At 39.9% G+C, this 23,148-nt stretch overlaps 1 protein-coding gene across 3 annotated transcripts in view; it reads right to left on the bottom strand.

Moving 5' to 3' along the window:
- LOC120794859 (galanin receptor 2a) overlaps window positions 1–23,148 on the bottom strand; it is a 137,783-nt gene that overhangs the window by 42,450 nt on the left and 72,185 nt on the right. Inside the window, exon 2 of one of the 3 annotated variants that reach the window (XM_040136252.1) lies at window positions 6,348–6,469. The exons of the other annotated variants lie outside the window; for them this stretch is intronic. The gene's annotated coding sequence lies outside the window, so the exon portion shown is untranslated. The remainder of the gene's footprint in view (window positions 1–6,347; window positions 6,470–23,148) is intronic. 3 annotated transcript variants of the gene reach the window in all.

The following is a 23,148-nucleotide window of genomic DNA, read 5'->3' as shown; positions in this document are numbered from 1 at the left end:
GTTTAGGATAGGTTTAGATTTTTTCTAATTCTTGCTTCTCACATGATTTATGTACACTGGGAGGTTATGGTTGCTGTAATCATTCCTCCAAACTGGTCCAAACTGGCCCTGAAGTGATCCCTCAACTGTAAAAGATGGGATGCAAAATTCACAGCCCTTGTTCAGTTCACTGATATGAGGCTTCGGCAGTTTGACTTGGCCAAATCACGTGGATAACTTCGTCCTGGATGTCGTGTATACGTTTGTTGCCTGTGTGTTATCCTGGCAAACAGCAACAACAACTTTTAAGACCGATTTACCTTTACCAATTTAAGCACCTGGTTCAAAATCTCAGCAGGTATTTTTTTTTTTATATATAGTGTAGTCACCTCAGGAAGGGATCTGTTTACTGCCTATGTGTAGAAATTATTATAGCACTTAACAACTCTTTCTACATGCATGAGATGTGAATATTGTATTGATATAAACTTAAAAAATTTAAACCTATCAATACAGATGATCGTCCACCTCGATGCAAGTAATTTCCTTGTTAAATACTCACAACAGTTTTAATTTGCTATATCAAGCACAGTCTGTTGAGATTTTATGTTTAACTAAACTAACACTTTTCACTTTTTCTGTAGTGTAACCACTGAAAATGAATGTCATTACAGTAACATGTTACCTTGTGATGGTATACCTCCAATTCTGAAACCCATCGATATTGAAGGAAATTCCTTTGTTGTTTCCACTTTAGCATCTGCTGGTGGAGGTTTGTAATTTACCGTACTTTCCTGCATCCCTGGAGTTCCACTCTCTGCTGTGTATACTGGGAAACTTTGGCAGGAAGTTTAGAGTTTGTATGAGAGTGTATGTGCGTGTACTGTCTACATGTGGGGTTGCAAGTGCACGCAGCCAGGGACAGCTGTGAAAACACCTCTCCAACACCGACCGCTGCAGACCGACGCCTGAGTCGCTCCACATGTGTTCCCAACCTGGCGAGGATGAGCACAGGTGACCTGTCTGGGGGCTAAATTTGGATTTTTTGTATCCAAAAGAGATGGTCTCCCTTTACTGCTGGTTTGTGTACTCGTTGTGTAAGCACTGATACATAGCTGCTACAAGATGAACAGCATATTTCTGAGCCAGGGAAGTAAATTCTGCATTTATTGCCTCCCCCACATTCCCTGGGTCCGCTTGTACTTTTCAATCTATTCCACAAACTCAATTTATTTAAAGAAACCTGAGCAAGTTAGCGGCTAATTTTCTTTCATGAGAAATTCTCTGCACTAAAATAAGCCTGCTCACAATGAAAGGGAAAACAATCCTTTTGCCAATCAAAATGGAGTGCTCCAGCTGCCGAAATAGATCGCAGTCAGGACTCTATTTTGAATCCCGCCATCAGTGGCAAGGTCGGCTTTTACATTTTTTAAACCGCTCTCGTAATCGGATAGATGGTGAACAAGACAAGCCGCTGAGGCAGAGTTTGGCTCCACTACAGTGCGGTCTCTTTATGTCAGAGAGTTCAACTGTGTGTGTGTTTTTAACAAGAGTTCTAAGGGCTTTTAACATGTTGTCTGCCATGTAATTAGTGTCTATGGCTAACTAGCTCCCAGCAGGCAGTTTTAAACACTTTCCATGGCTGCACACCTCACAGGCCAAGAAGCACTTGCAGGGAGAAAAAAGGAAAAATACTGGTTAAGCAATGTTTTACAATGCTACAGTGAGGCAACATGTAAAAAAAAAAAAAAAAAAAAGTACATAACGCACCAATATCAATTTACAGTATCTGAGCATCAGCCAGTCTTCCCATGCTTTCATTTGAAATGCACATCACAGGTGGACAAAATCAAGCTGTTTCAATATTTCATGCTCTAAAATTCTTAAGTTACTCAATTGAAAATCCAAAAAGACTGATAAAATATTTGATAACGTGGGTTTCAAAGGAAAATACAGGATCTAAGCTGAACCTGGAAAGATGCAGCTTGATTGAAAACCAAACCTGGAGTTTCTAGAGCAACCTGGCTACGCTAAAGATATATATATATATTATATTATATATATATACACATATGGGGGAAATGGAAATAAATAACACAGTGCATTGTTACAGATGTGTGTGGGAGCATGTATGCATAGTTGTACGTGAGAGAGAGACAGACAGAATGAGATAGCATGCAAAGGCATCTGGATTTGATCAGCATTTCCCACTGAACTGCCTGGTTGTGTGGTCATACAGTGTGTGGTAGTGCACAGCAGAGGAACCCAATGTGTTCGTATGGTTCATGACATAAGAACGTCTGTAAGTTGTCCATCTGTATAGTTCCTTGGGGAGTTTCAGTTATATAAAAGGATCCTAAAGGGAGCACTTGGATCAAAGCTACGCTTGTATAAAGACATGCCTTGTTGGAAAACACAAGGTGAGAAGATGACAAAGAACAACAGAACATGTTGGAAAGCAATGAGCCTGATGTTTGTTCTAGACAGCAAATTGGAAAACGTGAGAGAAGTGAAAACAAATTTAAATTGAAAACTGTCCTACAAAACAAGACAGTCAGGGGAGACAGAAAAATATTTGTGGGTAAAGTAGCCGTCTTTTCCCATGTGTTGAACTGGAGAATAAAATTAAATTACCAAGTTCACTGCTGTCAGTAGGAGCACATGTAAACAGACACAGGAACACCAGCCAGGGCCAGGTTAGCTGGGTTAAACATTTCATTTTCTTTCATGACTCAGACTGAGTTGCGTGGCCTCCCAGCCACTGATATCTTCGCTAATTAACGTGTGGCATAGAGGGAGAACACATGGCAGCAACGCGCCTTGGCTCACTCGCACAAGTTTATGAAAGCAGAAGAAACCAGACACGCAAACGAATGCCGACTGACTCGCTGGCCTCTCTACGATGTACATCTAGATGCCTGGACGTGCGTGTGTATTTCTGTAAGTGGCTGCTGCATTTCATTTTTCAAGATTTATCTGCCCGCGCTGTGGCTTTTGAGGTCTAGCTCTTGTCCACCAGAGCTACAGATGTATGTTAACAACTAGCAGAGCACTCTTTCTCCCTCCTCTAAAAGGGTTTGGCCGAGGCCGCCCACCAAACACAACCGCCCATACCAGACGAGTGCATCACCCCTGTTCGGAAAGAATGAACACATTGCTTCCTAATGTGTTCCCAATGGGTGCAGGTATTTGTGAGAGAGTCAGTGATCTGCAGTATAATTGGTTCTTAAACTAGGCCATGATGCTCTGCAGACATCTTCCCTCTGCTGTGACATCTGCACGTTATATAGAAGGAGACATAACAGCAGTTTGTAAACAGTTAGTCCTCTGATCACAATTCCAAACTAATGAAAAAAAAAAAAAATTCAAAAAAAAAATTCAAAAAAAAATTAAAAAAAAAAAAAAAGATTATTTTCCCATCGTCTTGAAACAGTATCCGACAAAGTTTTCCTGTTCATAATATCTTGGAATCTGATGCCGCCTTTTCACTCGAAAGGGTCCGATCCAAACTAGTGGCCTCTATCGCAACAGAGTCAGCACTGTTTGTTCCTTTAACGGTTAGTGACCTGACTCAGTGGTCCCTCTGATTAGAACCCAGCTGAGATCAGACAGCAGGCTCCGGCAAGAAGACATCAGGACAACTCCAGAGCCCCTTAAAAACATGCCCTTTAATTATTTTTGTAAGTGTAAGTGAACAAGTGAGTGGAAACTATGCAGAGTCCGGCCTCCCTCTGCAGGAGAGCGGGGCTCTTAGCTTGTGGCATGGCGATGGGGTAGGATACATTTACACATCAGAGGGGCCTGACCAGAGGGCAGGATGAGGTTTAGGCCAACATGTTAGTTGTGGCCTGGACTGTCCAGGTGCACTCAGCTGCCGATGTCCCTCCTATCTAGGTCATCTATACATTTATTCATTGTTTCTGTTGTATTATAGTCTCTTGAAGGGACGGTTATTAGTCTTATTAAACTTTGTTGGCTTAACTCCTAGCACAGCAAACACCCCATGACCCTTCCATCTCCTAATACAAACAGTGAAGTCATATTTTCAGAATAGAGACGAGATGCAATAAGAGATGCTACATCACCATGCAAATAAAATAATAATAGTTTTTCATTTGATTATATTTTTTGAGAACAAGTGGAGAGGAGGCAGAGGAGATTCAGAGTGTCTTCAAATGTCAGTGGGAAGGGAGATTTTGTTCCAAAACAGAACATGAGCCAAAAAGTGAGTTCTGACACAAATTCTACAAATCACAGCAGCTGACAAAGTAAGTGTTGTGTCTGGGGCTGCAGCTAATGATTGATTTCATTACCAGTTAATGTTCCTGTTATTATTGTGATGAATCAATTAAGCATTTGGGCTGTGTCCTAAAATACTGAAAAGAAATGCAGATCACATGTTCCAAGAGCCCAAAGTGACATCTTCAAAAATTGCTTGTTTTGTCTGACCAACAGTCCAAAACCCAAAGATATTCTCTTTAGAATGATATAAAACAAAGAAAGTCGGATAATTGTCAAATGTTGAGAATGTTGGGCATTTTTACTTAAAAATGCAATAATCCAGTTTAGCAATAATCAATATTCTCATAATAACAATGTATCAAATGACATTGTGAAAACTCTGACCATGTGAAAGGAGTCTCTGGTAGTGTTGAACGTACAAAGAATTATCAGCTGAATCTGCAGCTCCCCTCAGCTTTATGGAGCTTTATACTGAGTTTCAGCTCAGTGTTTATCTGTCCGGACCACAACTTTACTGTTCTGGTTCACTCTCACCGCTCTCATAATGTAATTTTCAGCCGCAGCAGCAGCAGCTGTTTTCAGAGAAAAAGCTCTGATAAATTCACTGTGCACTACCTGATCAGCAGCAAGCAGCAGACAGACACAGTTAGAGACCAGCTGATGAGCTGAAGCTGGTGGAAGTGGAGCATTTAGCAGCTAAAGAGCCAGATAATTCCCTCAGGAGCCGGTGGAGACCAAAAACAGAGCTAAAAGAAGAGGGGAATACTGGACTTAGATTCATTAGGTGGCTAGAAACACAACTCTGAATGAATGAAAGATAATGTTCTGTAATTACTGGGTATGTAAATAAGTTGTCTGCCAAGAAGTTTGTCATACCAACTTACCATACCAATAACTGTCAAAAAAAAGAAAAAAAAAAAAAAGAAAAAACAGTTACTGCAGGTTTAAATACTTTATACTAAGTGTTGTTTGAGCACATGTAAAAGGCAGAAATGTTTATATTGGACCTGCTCTGAATGCCCACACTACTCCTGCTGTCATATGTCAAGTTTCTATCCAAATGTTGCACAAATTTTAACCAAATTTCCAGAAAAACAGCAAAAGAAAATGTGATTTGATGCATGTAATGCGTTTTCAATCAACTACTGTTATGTAAATATTGGGAGTTGGCGGATCCAGATAAACAGGTGGTGGCGTTAAATCTATAATAGAAGAGGATGATGCAACCAGATGAAGTAACTTAAAAGAACTCCAGTCAAACCTCAAAGGATGGAAAATCATGTGTAACGTAGGGAACCTTACAGTCGCCTCACTGCTCCACACTGATCTGATGTTTTCGTCTGCCGCTTTTTTGAAGTCACAAGCTTCACGTACGTCATGATTTTTTTCTAAGTCTATTTTCATTACACTTGGTCGCATTTGGCTTTTCTCGATATACCAACATCACCACCTCAGCCGAGCCTAAAAACTTTTTGCAATATTTTGCAAAGTGTGAGTGAGTGTCTTAAATTCCACTCAGGTTTGTTAACTTGCAAATTGAGTGGATGTACAGACTTACAGAACAGAGAGGGGCGGGAATTTTGGATTGTGTTTCCTCAAAGACATTCATGGTGTTGCAATTGGTTGTATGCACAAAAAGTAGATGTGTGAAGACTGAAAAAAGAATTTTAGAAAGAAGTGCCCACTTTCTCTCCTCTGAACACCTGGCCAATAGCTCCATAAAGTTAAAATGCTTGCTGGACAGTAACCTCAGTTTCAATTTGGGAAAGCTGTGGTGGGAGAGATGCTGCTGCACTATCAAAGCACTTTATTTAAAGCATACTGCCACCTTTCACCTGAATAGTAGTTGATTAATTTTCTGTTAAACAATTAGTCGATTAATTGTTGTAATGTCTTGGGAAAAAAATCAAAATTTTAACTGTGCCTGCTTCCATTTCTCTACAACTTCACTCTTTACATCATTGTGAGTGTGTGGCCTATCTAGCACCCTGTGTCCTTTTCTTTCTGCCACTCCCTTTTCCATGCTCCCTGTGTCCTTTCCTGCTTCCCTCACTCCCCTCCCTTCCTCACCTCAGCATCTTCACCGCACACTCTGTCCCGGTCAGCCTCTCATTATTTTTACCCACCAGAATGTGGACCAGCTCCACTTCATGCGAATAGAAAACCACAAGTTTTGTTCTGCCTGGACAGCAACCAGGCTCGAGAGTTGTTTCAGTCTGTTCACCAGCATCTCCGCTTCTGGGACAAACTGATATATTAAGAGAAGAATAGAGAGGAGGCGAGAAAAAATTACTTTTTTCGAATCCAAAGTGATTAATTAGAAGATATCAATCATTTAAATCCATCATTCACGATATATCCCATTAACTGAGGCGGTGGCAGGAGGACACTATGAGGTTGAGTGGGTGAGTAAAAAGAACACCAAAGCATTCACTCACTGCTCTATTTTTCTCCATGTCAGCTCTCAGGATGCTGGCACATTTCCATCACATTATGAGCTTCCCGGCAACACTTGCCAAGAAGCCTGGGCCATAACACTGTAGTGGCCAGAGCTGTGCATTACCCCAGCTGAGTCTGAGATTAACTGTCACTAGACCAGATCATGAAGGTTTGGTAACATCTAGGTTCAGAATATGCATCAAAGCAGCAGCAGGACCAAGAGTTAGATTACCAGTTTGATTTGGTTATGTTAAAAAATACTGGCTACAAGACTGACAGTGTCTTGCTCTAGGCCAGACTTGACAGGAAACTGGCTTGGTTTTGGGCAATAGGTTACTACTATTGTTTCCATAGTCAACTACGGGCGTTACCATTTTTATTCTGCTTGAACTTTCTTGAACATTATAATGGTGATTTGGCCGAAGCTACTTGATAAACAGCAGGACATTTTGTATCAAGTAACTAATTAGATGTGGTTTATGATGGTCATTTTAACAAGCTTGCTGGTAGCCCCAATAACATGCCCTACAGCTCAGGCCCACTAATCTTATGTTAATTTTGTGCCTTGTCGTCTGATGTTGGATGACCGGTAACGCAGCTCCAGAAATGTTATGAAAGTCTATTTTTGTCCCTCTGTAGCTTAGCCCTACTAATGATATGCTAGGTATGGTCTGTGTTAGCTAACATTGGATTGGTGATTAAACCCAAATTCACTGGAGAGAGTTTTAGGTCACTTATATACTTGCTTTTTACCAACACGTATACGTAGACAGTGGTTGCAACACCTGTGTCGTCGTTCACATAGTTGCTTGCAAGCTTTGTGTGGATCTGGCGGATTAAAATTTATATCCACTCGGGGGCAGATTAGGGCCTAATCATCCCTGGCAGAAAACGGAATATCTCTCTTGTGAACTTCCGTTTTTGCAAAGCGTAAACAGAAACCAAGGTGACATTTGAGGAGTTTACGGTAATGCTGATGTCGAGATCACAGTTTAGAAAATAAAGTTCTATTAAGATTCTCGTCCACACTTTCCCCCATTGTTGTGGCAATCCAGAACTGCTGCTGACCTTACTTTCTGACACTGTCTCCTTGGGCTATGCGCTATATTGCATCTTGCGGATTCATAGTGTTCAATCTCCATCCATCCATCCATCTGATATGATATGGATGTATCATGTTAAGTCCATTATTCAAGGTAACCCTACCCTAATTTAGTACTAATTTGGTAAATGCGCTATTTCTACCTCCAACTCTGCTGATCTCACAACTATATAGTCAACAGTAAATAATCATACAATAAGTATGTAAATTACACTCAACTGTAGTAACACTGGCTATTAGCATCTTCAGTTGTCTGGTGATGCAACGCTTGCAAACAGGGGAATCTCTTGGCTACCATCAATCCCACAACTTGAGTGGAGCTTTAGCCCTGCTAATGCTACATTATCTTGGTGTTCTGTTGCTCCATTCTAGTAAAACTTGCTAATTGCCCTATTAACTGGGATTAGTTTAAATATTCCAATGTATCGCAATTAACTTGACTACGATGCATTCATGTTCAGGAACAGGACTTGTAGCGTCTTTAAAAGGCACAGCAGAGGAAGTCGGGTCTCTGTTTACCTGAAATGAGCTCTCCGTAGTCATATTGATTCTATAAACTGAATCGAAGTGTCCCGGCATTTGACTGATGTTTGGATTAGCTGATGAGGACACCCAGGACACCCCACAGGGTGCACTTTTCACCAGCAATATCCCACCAACACACATGGTACTCTTCTTTGAGCTCTTTAAAAATATAATATACTGTATACACAAAATCATTATGTCCTATGAAACTGTACGTGTGTTTGCACAGGGACAGCTGTAAATTCCTTTACATGTGTTAGATGGCAAGTGACTCCCAGTAATCCCAATGAATCCCAACAGATCATTGAAACTAGCTTTTGCAGACTATAACCATACGCAGAAATCATTTCATTATTCTGTTGGTGTGCTTTTATTTGTATGATGACTATATAAACAAAGTATTTGGTGTTCAGCTCTGCTCATGCCAAGAAATACATAACAATGAATAAAGATGTCGGGGGGCCTCAAACGACTCTTAAAAGAATAAAAGGTTGTATCAATTTCCCGAAGAATACATCAAGTCAAATGGGCAGGCACAGCTCACACTTAAAGCAGTTTCAGGTTCATATAAAAAGGGATATGTTTTTCCATGTCATGTCTCATTTGCTTGTTCAACAATCAAATTCGACCCAACAGGGCCAAATAATTGAGTCCAGTCCTGAGTGTGTGAGTGAGAGAGAGAAAGCTGAATTGATTTATAGACTGAAACATCTATAATCATTGAATAGTCGCTATTAAGCTAGAACAGAAGGCAAGGATTCAATTAAAATGCACCCTTGCGAAGTATTACTTCACACAGTAATGTGTCTGTGGCATAACAAGAAACACAACCTAATAAGCTCTTTATAATGAGATGAACACTTACTTTTTTCCTTTGCTTTGTTCTAGTGGGCAAGATTTACTATTTGGTTGTTAGTTCAAAGTCATAGCAGTAAATTCTTCATGTAGACAGGACAGGAAAAATGAACTGTACATTTGTTATGACTTGATTTTCCCCTGCTATTGCCTTTATAGCCGCTTATTAATAAGAGAAGAACTGGAACACTCTCAAAGTTAGGTTCTGACTGTTCTGCACCTCACATCCCATAAAGCTAACAAAAGAAATGAAAGATGATAAACTGGATTTTTCAGAGGTAAGTTGGACACTTGCGTCTAATGGAGGATTATGGAAACAAGGAGTTGGAAGTCTAATCATTTGTTAAAATGTATATGGATATAGTCTAGATAGTACGTTTAGTAGATCGTACGTAGATTTATGTCAACCACCCAACCGGATTATCAGGTGAAGCATTAGGTACCAGGTTAATAGTTCCCATGTATTGTAAAGCTTGGCCTTGAAGTATTCACATCTATTATGTCTCAAATCATTCAAGTCACAGGATATCTAATCATGTCGATGGAAAAGGACTTTTTTTGTAATTTTGAGGATGTTTCAACACTCACCTGAGAGACTTCATCAGTTCCAATTATGAAGATGCAACACTAATTGATCTCAGTGTCAAAACCTCTTGCAGATCTGCAGTCAATGTGTATTCCTGAAGACATTTTCTCACTTATCTGAAGCTTTCTAATTTTAGTTCATCAAAAATACACAGGAAGTCCCAGCGGTACTTTACTTAGTACTGTCCGTTATAGTTATCTTTTGATGTGTTAATATGTCTGTACGCTTTAAATGCAAAAACAAACGTATCTGAGGGGTCAGTCACTACATGAACTTGTAAGTTATTGTAAAACCATGTATAGCTGCTTTTTCTCCCCCCAACTCAGTTTCCCTTTGAACAACATTTATATAACATGATTCAGCAGCACATTAATCAGAAAACAGCCCTGCATCAAGGCTGCATTGGTGGGGGTATGTTGCTTCAGGAACCATATGAAATCCAATCCAGGAAGCCCGGTTTGAGTATATCCACAACTTTGAAGAGTTATTAGATGCCAAAACACTGCCCAGCGGTTTATAATATCCTGACAAAGGATTTTACAGCTCACGGCAGCAATTATTTTATCTCCCACTGCTATGATCACAAGGTTAACAGTAGAAATACCTACCTGGAATGTACAGTATGCTAGCTGACTGGCCACCATGTTCCTTGCCAGATGATGCTGTGTTGTGGCTGTGTTGATATCATTTAAAACGGAGATAGCGGTGCAAATTTTTAGACAGTCTCTCGAGAAAGACATTCATAGTGTTGCTCTCTGGTGTTCACATGGAAAGTGACACAAATAGTTGTGTAACGAATGAAAAAAAGAGTTACAGAAATTCAAACCATGTGTACTTTCTCACCTCTGCAAGGCTGGCCAATCACAGCATGAAGTGGGTGTGAATGTTGGATTGTCAGTTAAAATAAGTTACAGAAATGGTTGGACACAGACCCCCCTGGTTGGGATGTCAGAAAGTTGTGGGGGGAGGGTTTTTCCGAAGCTATCCCACCATCCAACAAGCATTTTGGATGGAGTATACTGGTCCCTTACATACGGCCTTACTGCAAGGTTAACATTCAGAGCCAATACAGGAAGTGGTGCGATCTTCACGAAGCACAGAGGAAATGAAGGGTGTGTAGGTCAGGGTGGTGGATTGGCGGAAGTCGGAGTTGGCGTCCTATAAGTAACTGTCAACCTTGATTTAATTTCATACTTCACCACAATGAAGTTTCCTCACAGTGCCCTTTTCTTGCCGAACCTAAACTACATTATGTAGTTGCCCTTTATAAATATTGTAGGAACAATCAATTGAAATACAAACGTTATCTGGGGTTACGCAGAATCCATCTATTCTTTTTCTCAACAGCTTATCCTTTTGACAGTTGCAGGGTCTGAAATCTATCCCTGCATGCCTTGACTAAAAGTCAGGCTGCAACCTGGTGACCAGTCCATCACAGTTTCTGCAGAATTCTCCAATAGCAGCTATTTTTGGCGAATGGCCTCTTAGGGATTTATTTCGAAACTTTTTGTTCGCGTTTGCTGATGTTATGCATTCACACGAAGGCCCTGGGTACCCCACATTTATACATCTTCACTTTTCTTAAATGCCTTTTATGTTTTATGTGATGTACTTTGTTTTGCTTTGTTGCTGAAAGGTGCTTTAGAAAACAAACTTGCCTCTACGTACCACATGTTGATGATATAGTAAGACTAAAAACCAATCTGGTTACACTAAATAAATGATTTTCCAAACTACAATATTTTAGTCAACCCCCAATGGTCAGGAAGTTGATTCTCTGATTGAAAAACCTGCATTTGTCTGATGTTGGGGCGGACGTAGATCTGACAAAGATCTGACAAAGATCTGACAAAGATCTGACAAAGATCTGACAAAGATCTGACAGAGGTTCTGACAAAGATCTGACACAGAGCTGACAATCTGTTTCTGTGAACCTTGTGTTCATGGCTTTGCTCATGGGACCATATGGGCCTGTGGATGCTAATGAGCACTTTGTCGCACAGCGTTAAAGTCGTATCATCCACACGTTTTAATGATTTAACCATGTCTGACAGAAAGGCAAAGTGTCTATAAATGGATTACTCAACTGCGTTTGCCAAAGTGCTCACTGAACTGCGAACATTCCTCATAAAAGTCCTCACAGTCAGTTTTGAGGTGTTGCATATACACACACATTCATAACATGTCTGCTTTATAGAAGGTTAATAAGCACATTAAGCAGGGGCACTCATTTGGAATATTGTGTAACATGAATAAATATTGTGCAAGCAAGACTGGATAATGTGTGGATAATGTGTTGGAAGTCATTGAGCGAGTATGGGAAAATATCATGGAAAATATTAGCAAATCGGAAAATGTTACAGGTAGTTGGAATACAAGAGATATTGTAACAATATAATGCATTCTGAGCTTATGATGACAAATCTTCCAAAAAAACATGAAATCTCACCCGGTACTCTCTCATTTTGCTCAATCAGACACACACACACACACACACACATATACACACACCAGTGCGTGGTGAGGATTGTTTCACTAATGAGTTGGTTTGGCTGCAGTTGAGTTATGGGCATGAGCGCATGGTGGGACCTCACCCCAGTGCAGGCTGGGAGAGTGTACTGAGTGCACCTAATGCCACGGACTGCCAAGGTCATGTACTTACTGATTCATCGGCCTGCAAATGCTCACTGATGAGACACAGGTGACACGGGGTCGTAGACGCATGCCATGACCTAACCACAAGCTCTTTCAGGAAATATTCATATCCTTCACTTCAAGTAGAACTGCAATTTTAAATCTCCTCACTTCTGTGTGTAAGACATTATAAACTGTAATGACACTACAGCTGTAGTAGAGAGACTATAAAACCATATTTGAACATATCTGTGGAAACCGTGTCAACACCTTGAGTCTCTGGGCGGGAAAAAAAAAATCCCACTATACTTATACAGTATCCTACAAACATTGATACAAAGCGTTTTTTTTAAATTGCTGTATCACATAGCGCTAGTTATCAACCATCAAGAATTCAAGCTGTCCCTTTCCAACATTCAACAATTTGTATTCTACTCCGAAAATGTTAGTTAGCCTACCTTGGTATCGTTAGCACTGATTCCCACTAGACATTACTTTCCTGTTATTTCACGCCTGCTGAGTCATCAGCAGCTACATTTAGATTTATTCATTTGTCTGTCGCTTTTGTGCAAAGAGGCATACAGGTGCACGCTCAGTGTTGTGTTTCTCCTCCATTACAGTGGAGGAGGAAATCACAACTTGGTTTGCTGATTCAAATCCTCGCTCAGTGCAGTTCAAAGATTCATGGTCAATGACTGTGTAGTTTGTTAGCTTTTTTCCTAAGCTAAGCGATTCCATCACCATTCAAAATACACTTCAGTGCATATAACAGTGAGTGAACGCATCACCGGTCAAAGGCACTTCAGTACCTCAGTCAGTTGAGGATTGGTGTTAATCTACAAGCAAAAGTGAAAGCACAGTTTTGAAATGCTCCTTTTCACAGTGTTATGAACCGAAGATCCTCAAAATTGGAGGTAATGAATCGATGTTAAAATAAATAAATAAAATCAGCTACCACACAATGGAAACACTCATCCATTTTTTCTTAACCTTTTTTTGTCTCATCAATTTTGTCTGTACCTTATAGTGGCATCAAGTCTTCTCTGCCTGAGGCAGTGGCCATCATTGAAATACTGTAGCTGTAAGACTTAATTTAGCAGTGGTAACTTGACTCGAATGACATGTTTCTGCGCAAAACGTTCCTTATTAAAGTGGCTCAATTATCCATACGCACTTAATTATCAGTACAGAAGCAGATCAATTAAAAATACTCACTCGGTGGTCTAATCAGTACCAAGATAAAAAAAAAAGGAAAAAAAAAAAAATGGAGCAAACCATGTTGCTCAAAGTAAAAGTATGTCATATTTGCAGTTTCATTTCCTACCAAAAAAAAATGTATCACTGTTCCAGGTCAGCTCAGTTTTTTCATTGAGTCATTGAGCTAAAACTACAGTCCGCTGTTTTCCAGAGTTGTTGAAATATTGACATTTTGAAGATGCAATATTCTTAATTTAACAACAGCCCTAGTATCAAAACCTCAAATGCTGAATGAGCGTAATTGCACAAAAGGTACTTTACTCTGACCATAAGTGGAAGATGATATTACTGGTCTGAAGAGTTCGTCTGCGCTAGAATTCAACTGTACCGTTCAATTTCTTCTCTCAATGTCTTGTCTCAGTGTCACTACATAAACTTGTGTCACTTTCTCATCTCAACTGGCCGTGTGAATGAATCCAAGGCCACAGTGAACAGAGCCAGAAAGACAGACCAAGTAGAAGAGACACAGTGGAGGTAGAGTAAGGAGGGTGAGTGAGTAATTACCTGCAGCTGCTGTGTTTAGTTGGGGGGTATAAATCTGTAACCACATCAGAAATTATCCATAAAATTTACAGCTTAGGAAAACCATGTGTGTGGCTCTTTAACACTCCTCAACCTACAGAGCCTTCTTTTACACTGCCCTGAAAAGAGCGACATACTGTATGTCGCCTACATTGTTCAACTGGAGATTTAAAAAAAGAAAAGAAAAGGGCGAGATCATGTTACTATACACTAGTGCAAACTTGATCCAAAACAGGTAGATAACCTGATGGAAAAAGAAAAGCCCAGAGCAGCCAATCAATCCATTTAATGAGTCTGTGTGACTAAGAGTTATGAGGATTGGGCAGAAAATGGTCGCAGAATAAACACAAACATATAAATGGACATATAAGCCAGAGGTCGTAAAAGAGAAGAGCAAGAACTTGAACAACTTTCTCAGCGGGGCTGGAACCATTCACACATCTGAGATCAATTAATCTAATAACTATTCATTGACCTCTCAATGAACCTAAAATGTAGGTGTAGGTCTCAGCTACTGTAGGTGAGAGGCTACGGCCGTGTGCGCATGTATGGAAGACTGGATTTATATGAGTATACGCTCACTGTATCTCAATGAAGTCTGTAAAGCTTGGGTCTGAATAAAGCCCTTTAGCGCAGGGAAGACGGTGTGATAGTAGAGATGTCCTGGTTTGCTGGTTTTACCGCATCCAAAAGAAATCAGTTTGAAAAACCTGAATGGACACAGAGAATCTAAGAGACACAGACAAGATGCTGCATCTGAAATCACTTCCTGTCAGCTGTTCATGGTATTTCAAGTGTATTTGACTGAGTCAAACACTGAGTCCAACAAAGCAGGCAAGATACAGTTCACTGCTCAGTTTGTTAGGTTAGATTAAGTCCAAGGTAATAATCGTAGTGTAAAGTACTTTTACTATACTTTAGCTCTAATAGTTGTGTTTCCGGGAAGTTTGACGATTGTCGTGTTTATACTGTTTACGGTGATATTTTTGACCACAATAATCATAGCATGAAAGTTTGTTTTTTAGATCCACAAAACCCAATCTACATCTCTCTCTATCTGTCTACATCTGTAGATATATATCTATGTCTCTCTATCTACATCTAAAGATACATCTATGTCTATATTGGGATAGATAACCACCTCTTTTCTTTGGTTGAAAACACTGGAGTTTAAAACTTAACTTGAAGACCTCGCAACAAGCTGCCAAGCCAGCTCTGAAGTGGCTGTCCCGTTTCTGTACAAGTATGTAAGTAAAGTCCTTTCAAAAACACTCGGGAAAAGTTGTTGTAGAGGTCAAAAGTGAGTCGTATGTCATTATTTTGACATTGCAAAAAGCGTACTTCAAAACTCAGGCACTCCTCGGCCATGTTTTTATTCACTTTTGGGATTTAAGTTTTTGACACTTTTAAGAAAATGCATATGCTTATCATCAGCTTAGAAGACATTATAGAGGACAAAATCGCTATCAGATGGGCATCAGGGTCAGCGCATCCTCCATGTTGTGGTACAAAAATGCAAAAGTGGCATCAAGTCTTCTCTGCCTGAGGCAGTTACCATCATTGAAATACTGTAGCTGTAAGACTTAATTTAGCAGTGGTAACTTGACTCGAATGACATGTTTCTGCACAAAACGTTCCTTATTAAAGTGGCTCAATTATCAATACGCACTTACTTAATTATCAGTACAGAAGCAGATCAATTAAAAATACTCACTCAGTGGTCTGAGTACCAAGAAAAAAAAAAAAAGGAAAAAAAAAAAATGGAGCAAACCATGTTGCTAAAAGTACAAGTATGTCATATTTGCAGTTTCATTGCCTACCAAAAAAAAAATGTATCACTGTTCCAGGTCAGCTCAGTTTTTTCATTGAGTCATTGAGCTAAAACTACAGTCCGCTGTTTTCCAGAGTTGTTGAAATATTGACATTTTGAAGATGCAATATTCTTAATTTAACAACAGCCCTAGTATCAAAACCTCAAATGCTGAATGAGCGTAATCGCACAAAAGGTACTTTACTCTGACCATAAGTGGAAGATGATATTACTGGTCTGAAGAGTTCGTCTGCGCTAGAATTCAACTGTACTGTTCAATTTCTTCTCTCAATGTCTTGTCTCAGTGTCACTACATAAACTTGTGTCACTTTCTCATCTCAACTGGCCGTGTGAATGAATCCAAGGCCACAGTGAACAGAGCCAGAAAGACAGACCAAGTAGAAGAGACACAGTGGAGGTAGAGTAAGGAGGGTGAGTGAGTAATTACCTGCAGCTGCTGTGTTTAGTTGGGGGGTATAAATCTGTAACCACATCAGAAATTATCCATAAAATTTACAGCTTAGGAAAACCATGTGTGTGGCTCTTTAACACTCCTCAACCTACAGAGCCGTCTTTTACACTGCCCTGAAAAGAGCGACATACTGTATGTCGCCTACATTGTTCAACTGGAGATTTAAAAAAAGAAAAGGGCGAGATCATGTTACTATACACTAGTGCAAACTTGATCCAAAACAGGTAGATAACCTGATGGAAAAAGAAAAGCCCAGAGCAGCCAATTAATCCATTTAATGAGTCTGTGTGACTAAGAGTTATGAGGATTGGGCAGAAAATGGTCGCAGAATAAACACAAACATATAAATGGACATATAAGCCAGAGGTCGTAAAAGAGAAGAGCAAGAACTTGAACAACTTTCTCAGCGGGGCTGGAACCATTCACACATCTGAGATCAATTAATCTAATAACTATTCATTGACCTCTCAATGAACCTAAAATGTAGGTGTAGGTCTCAGCTACTGTACATGAGAGGCTACGGCCGTGTGCGCATGTATGGAAGACTGGATTTATATGAGTATACGCTCACTGTATCTCAATGAAGTCTGTAAAGCTTGGGTCTGAATAAAGCCCCGAGCGCAGGGAAGACGGTGTGATAGTAGGGATGTCCTGGTTTGCTGGTTTTACCGCATCCAAAAGAAATCAGTTTGAAAAACCTGAATGGACACAGAGAATCTAAGAGACACAGACAAGATGCTGCATCTGAAATCACTTCCTGTCAGCTGTTCATGGTATTTCAAGTGTATTTGACTGAGTCAAACACTGAGTCCAACAAAGCAGGCAAGATACAGTTCACTGCTCAGTTTGTTAGGTTAGATTAAGTCCAAGGTAATAATCGTAGTGTAAATACGCACTTACTTAATTTTCAGTAAAGAAGCAGATCAATTAAAAATACTCACCCGGTGGTCTAATGAGTACCCAAAAAAAAAAAAAAAAAAAAAAAAAAAAAAAAAGAGCAAACCAAGTATGTCATATTTGCAGTTTCATGGCCTACCAGAAAAAATTGATCTCACTCTTTTCCAGGTCAGCTTTAGGGGGTTTAGTGTAAATGCATGGGAGAGTAGAACATCTCTGGTTGGATCTGTCCCCAGGATGATCCCAGTGAAAGCATTAAAATGGCGTCAGTGGACGGGAGGAGGTAATAAAGCTGTTTATTGTCACAGGTGGGGCAGAGTGTGTGATGCTGCTGAGGTTGTAGGCCCAGCTGGAGGAACCAGCAGTGTTCAGAATGAAGCCCCATCCAGGCCATGCCTCGGGGCCCTGTCCATGATCAAGTGGACATGTTCACATGTGACTACAGTACAGTGACTCCTTACTGAAAAAAGTCTGCCCTTAACTGTTATTCATTTTAAAAATAACTTATTGCTCGACTTTCCCTCTGCTACATAAAAATATATTAACTTCACCTTCACCTTGCCCTTAACCTCCTCCTTAAACACCTCCACTGTGAACACAGACTGAGTGTCTAGTTTATTGGGTACAACTGCACAGCTTTTTTTTTTTGCTTTTTAAAAAAAAATAGTTTTCTAATGTTTTGTGCACCCTGAATTACATACATGGGTGGAAAGGAATATTAAAAACAGTCGAAAATGACCGCAGAGTGGAGTCGGTTGCATTATATCATTCAGGTTTTGATGATTGTTGGAACCACTGGACAACAATTAATTAGATTAATCATTTAAGTCATTTATCAAGGAAAAATTCCAAATATTATTTAGTTCCAGCTTGTCAAATGTGAGAATTGTCTGTTTTTTTCTGTTTTAAAGTCACCATAAATTGAGTATCTTTGTGTTTTGGCCTACTATCCTGATGGAGTTAGATAAGAACTCGCGGGATCTGAATTGTTACATGTCATCATCACGGGACTATGGATGTTTGTACCAAATTTCACAACAGTCCATGAGACATTTCAATAACAGCATCATGTTAGCTTGCTGGTGGCGGTAGAGGGAAACTCAGGTGAAATGCAATTCGGAAACATTGTTTGAGAAGCATGAGTGTTTGTACAAATTTTTGTGCCAATCCATTGCGTATTTTTTGAGATATTTCAAAGAACAAATGTATATTTTGACCTGCTGGTGGCGCTAGAGGAAAAGTCAAAGGATCACCAAAGTCATTAAACTTCATCCTCCGGGCACCATGTACAACTCGTGAAAAAGTTTATGAGTTATTTCATCCTGGACCAAAGTGGCAGACCAACCAACGAACAGAACGACATTGCCAGCCCTAGAGCCATGCTGCTAGCACGGCTTAAAACAAAAGCAATAGATTGATTGATACTGTAAAAAACATTAGTCGCAGCCATAATGACAGAAAACTGTTGAGTCCAGAGAAAACTAGACTCATCAGTGCTGGTTTAATCACCTCAAGAGCCCATGTAGAAAAAAGGACCGTGGTCTTAAAGAATTCCAAGTTACAAAGAAAAATAAGCTCACAACACATATAGTGACCTACTGCGGCCATTTGTGGCAGCAAACTGCAGCTTTTAAACAGAAAGGGAGAGGAAATCATGAAAAAGTGCCAAGACCCAAAGTTCAAGAACGACAAAGGGGAAGCGACTGTAAAACAGCTCGTCTTTACTGTGGTGTACTGTACTGTGCTGGCCTGACAGCTGCCCTGGTTTTCCCACTGTGACCCTCTCTGGTGGCAGTTCGTGGTTTTCCCCCTGGTCAAGGCCCACCGACTCTTGCCAGACCACCACGCACTGGCGAGGGACTCAGTGACAGCACTGTAGTGGTTTTATCCACTGGGACAGTGGCTGCTACAAGCTAGTTTCCACTTCTCATTCTCCTCTTCCCTACAGCTGAGCATCCCACCACCGATCAGTTGTCCAAGTCACATAAATCTCGAGGCCTTTCAGCAGAGTCTTTATTACTATTCCTTCGAGAGATGTGTATTCTCACAGGCACAGTTTCTTGACATTTCCTCATCCTCTCTTCAGTCAAATGACTCAACACCCACTTCAGTGGTTCCAGAATGGGAAGATGTATTCCCTTTATTTCTGTTTTAACTTGACTGGGACTCTCAAGTGTCTGGGTTCACAGAGTTTCTCTTGCTTGTTATCCAGCTGCCTAATGCTTCGAGTCCCACAATACCTCTCATCTTACTGTGCTTCTTCTCCTACCCAGTTCTTAATCCTGCCTTTGATGTTGCACTGCTCATTCTCCAGAACAAATAACCATTATCTGTTTCGTATCCCAGTTCCTTCTATTTGTCATCGCTGTGGCCGTCTGAGAGAGGAAACAATTAGTTATAGCAGACATTATTTGCAATTTAACAAAGTGATAATAAACTGCAACTGACAAACAAAAAAGGTATATGTCCTTAAGGTGCTGACTAGACCAAAAAGTGAGTGGAATCGATGGAAAAACCCAAATGGCTGGAAACACTTACAAGCCATTCTCCTCCACTGTTTCAATCTACAAATAAACTCCAGAGAATTTTCCAAAGCTGTGTAGAAGTAAAAAGAGAAAGAAGGAGATTGGAGGAAAGAAAAGCTGACCTTTAATTTGTCTCTCTCATGCTTTGTGCATTTACATTCACATGATGCACAACCTCCGCTGCGATTTCACAAAACACTGGTGTGATCGCGGCAAAGGTGCATGACGGATTCCATGAACCGTGGCAGCAAGCGGGGAGTATGTGGGGGCAGAAAAAAAAAATCATTCATAATGTCATCTCCATTAGGAAAACCTTACTGCCACGAAAGACCGTCTGAAAATTAGCACAGGGTGAAGTAAGGTTATTAGCTGCCATTTTGTTACCCAGTGATGAGCTTCTGTGAGCATTCACCTTAAAAGCACCTTATCACATCTGAGCAGCAGGGATGCCGATTGGCGACAAAGACAGTGAGATCGCTAAGGGCCGGTTTATGCTCTGTCAGGACTACTTTGTAGGACGTGTCGTCTTACCACGTCTTCGATCAAAAGTTATTCTGGCCACACTCGAAGGCAGGTAAAAAGCCAGCTATCCCAGAGAAGGGGTAGACACAGTATCGTTGAAATATGGGAATAACCGGGTACATTTTCAGTCAGTCTCTCCAGAAAGACATTCATAGCGTTGCGCTCGATTGTTCACATGAAAAGTGACGGAAATAATTGTGTCAAGAATGAAAAAAAAGACAGCTGAAGGGAGAAGTTCAACCCCTGGCTCCTTTACCAACCTCTGCACAGCTGGCCAATCAGGGCGTGAACTGGATGTGAGTGTCGGATCGTCGGTTTCGGTTAAAGTTAGAAGCACTTTGACACCGAGTATAAAACCAGCTTAATTGTTACAAATGAGGAGAACCATTACGGTATCTGGCAGTGCTGACTGCTTAATCATTTTTATATAAAAATCATGACTTGAAAGACCACAATTGTCAAATCGAAAAAGCCACAATTCTAATTATTACATAAGTAATGAACAACTTCATAACTAGCTGTAGCAAGTGAAAGTTTAATTGAGCGACTGTCGATTTTACTGCCTATAATGACAACAGCAGCTGCCAAATTTACTCAGGTATAGTTAATGTTAATTCTGTGGGTTAGAAAAACAACAACAACAAAAAAGGGCTGGTGTCTAGCTAATATGCTATCTGTACTCTGGCTGAATAGAAATGTAAAGACATCAAAGATTTTTTTTGGTGGAAGAAAAACCACCACTTTGTGCCATTTTTGGAAAAAAAATAGCAGTGGGCCGTGTCATTTGTGTTGCTCATAAAAGACAAAAAGAGCGGGAAGTCTTGATTGCCTTCCTGTTTTAGACAGGTTAGCTAACTAGCTCAGCATTTACTGGGGGTAGATCACGTAGAGCTGGAGGAGAGCTGTCAGAATCTCCCACTTGAACTTCTAAGTAAATCCTATCGTGGCTTCGAGGTTGATAAAAGACGTAACAGCAGTTTATTTATGACTTTGTGGGCAAATGTTCAGTCTTTATCATGAAATATAACCCCACTTTTGAATGTAATGATTGATTTTGAATATCTTACTATGATGTCATATATAACTCTAATGTAATATCTTAAAAAATGTGAGATAAATTGCTCTTTTTTTTTTTTTTTTTTTTTAATGGAATACAAGTTTACACAGATGTCTTTTTTCTGACTGGTTTAAAAAAAAACTCAACAAACAAGTGCCTTGTTTTAACCAATTCTAATGTAAAAACACAATGCTGGGTACAATCATATGTTTTTTAATAGACTACAAATATAAATTTCTAAAAAAAACAAAAATTACAAAAAAACTATTGCATTTAAATTGCAATATTGGTCTGAAAAATCACAATTAGATATATTCCTGAAATCATTCTGGTACAAAAGTAGAGCAGGCTGACAGATCAATTTCAGAGCTGCTGGGAGTTCAAATCCAAACACCTCCTGTCTGTTTTCACAGCAACATTTCCATGACATTTGTGTGCTATACTCACAGTAGTTTTAAAAATGGTTACAGTTGAGCACCCATCTGGTCAGAGGGGACTTTGTCCCCACATGCCATCAGGTCAGTCATTTCTGAAGCGGTGTTTAAAGTACAATGGGAGCCCAGGCTCAAACTATGTTTTTAGAAGTGAGACAACACTCCTAGCCACGATGAACTCCAAGCCAGGAACAATGTTTTTTTTGGTAGGATTTAATTTTTGGCATTAGTGTCTAGTAGTAAAATTTGAGGACAAAGCTAGAAAAAAGGACCAAAACGCTTCATTTCCGTGCCCGTTTTCCCAGTTTTCAGAGTTCAACACCCCACAAAAGTAAGTGATTGTCTAACACACATTAATGTGGAACTATGTGATGCATTTTTTATCTTTTTGAGACAACATTTGTGGTTTACTGTTTTTACTGTCTGAGCATCAGCTTAAAAATCAGTTTGTGAATGAGCTTCAGGTCTCATTAAGCTTTCTAAACAATGGCGTTTTCCTGACTGTAAACTCTTTGGCTGTGTTAAAGACTATTTTTACCTCAGCACAGAGTTTAAAGTAAAATGGAGCCAAGACTTTCTTGATGGAGATTGTGGTTGAATTAGGGGCTAAATAAGCAAGCTGTAGTCAAATCATTGAATTTCGACCTCATGCTAAGATCTGAACACTCGCCCTGCAGAATGCTGTCAATCTAATTGGAAACTTTGGAGTTGATGTTCAAACTGAACTCGTGTAGCCCAAGACCGCAAGACAACGCTTGAAGTCGATGATATTTTTAGTGCAGCTGGAATGAGATTGTTTCAACAAAAATACTTCCAAGAGATTCTAAGAGGTTGAATCATTTTGTCCAGCACAGAAAAAGACATGAAGTTTGGCAGATCAAAGACTGGATGTTAAATCACTGATTGTGTTTCTTGAACTTAAAAACAAATGACATAATTGTGCAAGAAAGGGAACAGATACTGTAATTTGCAAAAGAAACACCAAATCAGAACAGTGTCAGCAATGAAGACACAACACAAGCGGCATATCTCCTGCTTCCAACTGCAGCCCTGCTTGACAATATAGTATGAGCTGAGAAAAAAATACAGGCCTGTTTTTATTGAGGTACCTAAGAGGTTGTTTACGCTGCCTGTAGAGGAGCCAGTAAACAGCACAAATAGATGAAGGAAATTGGTTTTTTTTGTCGGCTTCAGACACCTTCATTTTATAGATCCAAACTCTAAGCATGGGACCATAAAACAGGGTTTATAAACCATTTAATCTGTGATTAACACTAAATAGGTTAATAG

Source organism: Xiphias gladius, chromosome 9 (assembly GCF_016859285.1).
Source record: "Xiphias gladius isolate SHS-SW01 ecotype Sanya breed wild chromosome 9, ASM1685928v1, whole genome shotgun sequence".
Lineage (NCBI taxonomy): Eukaryota > Metazoa > Chordata > Actinopteri > Istiophoriformes > Xiphiidae > Xiphias > Xiphias gladius.
This window is presented reverse-complemented; position numbering and strand designations above follow the sequence as displayed.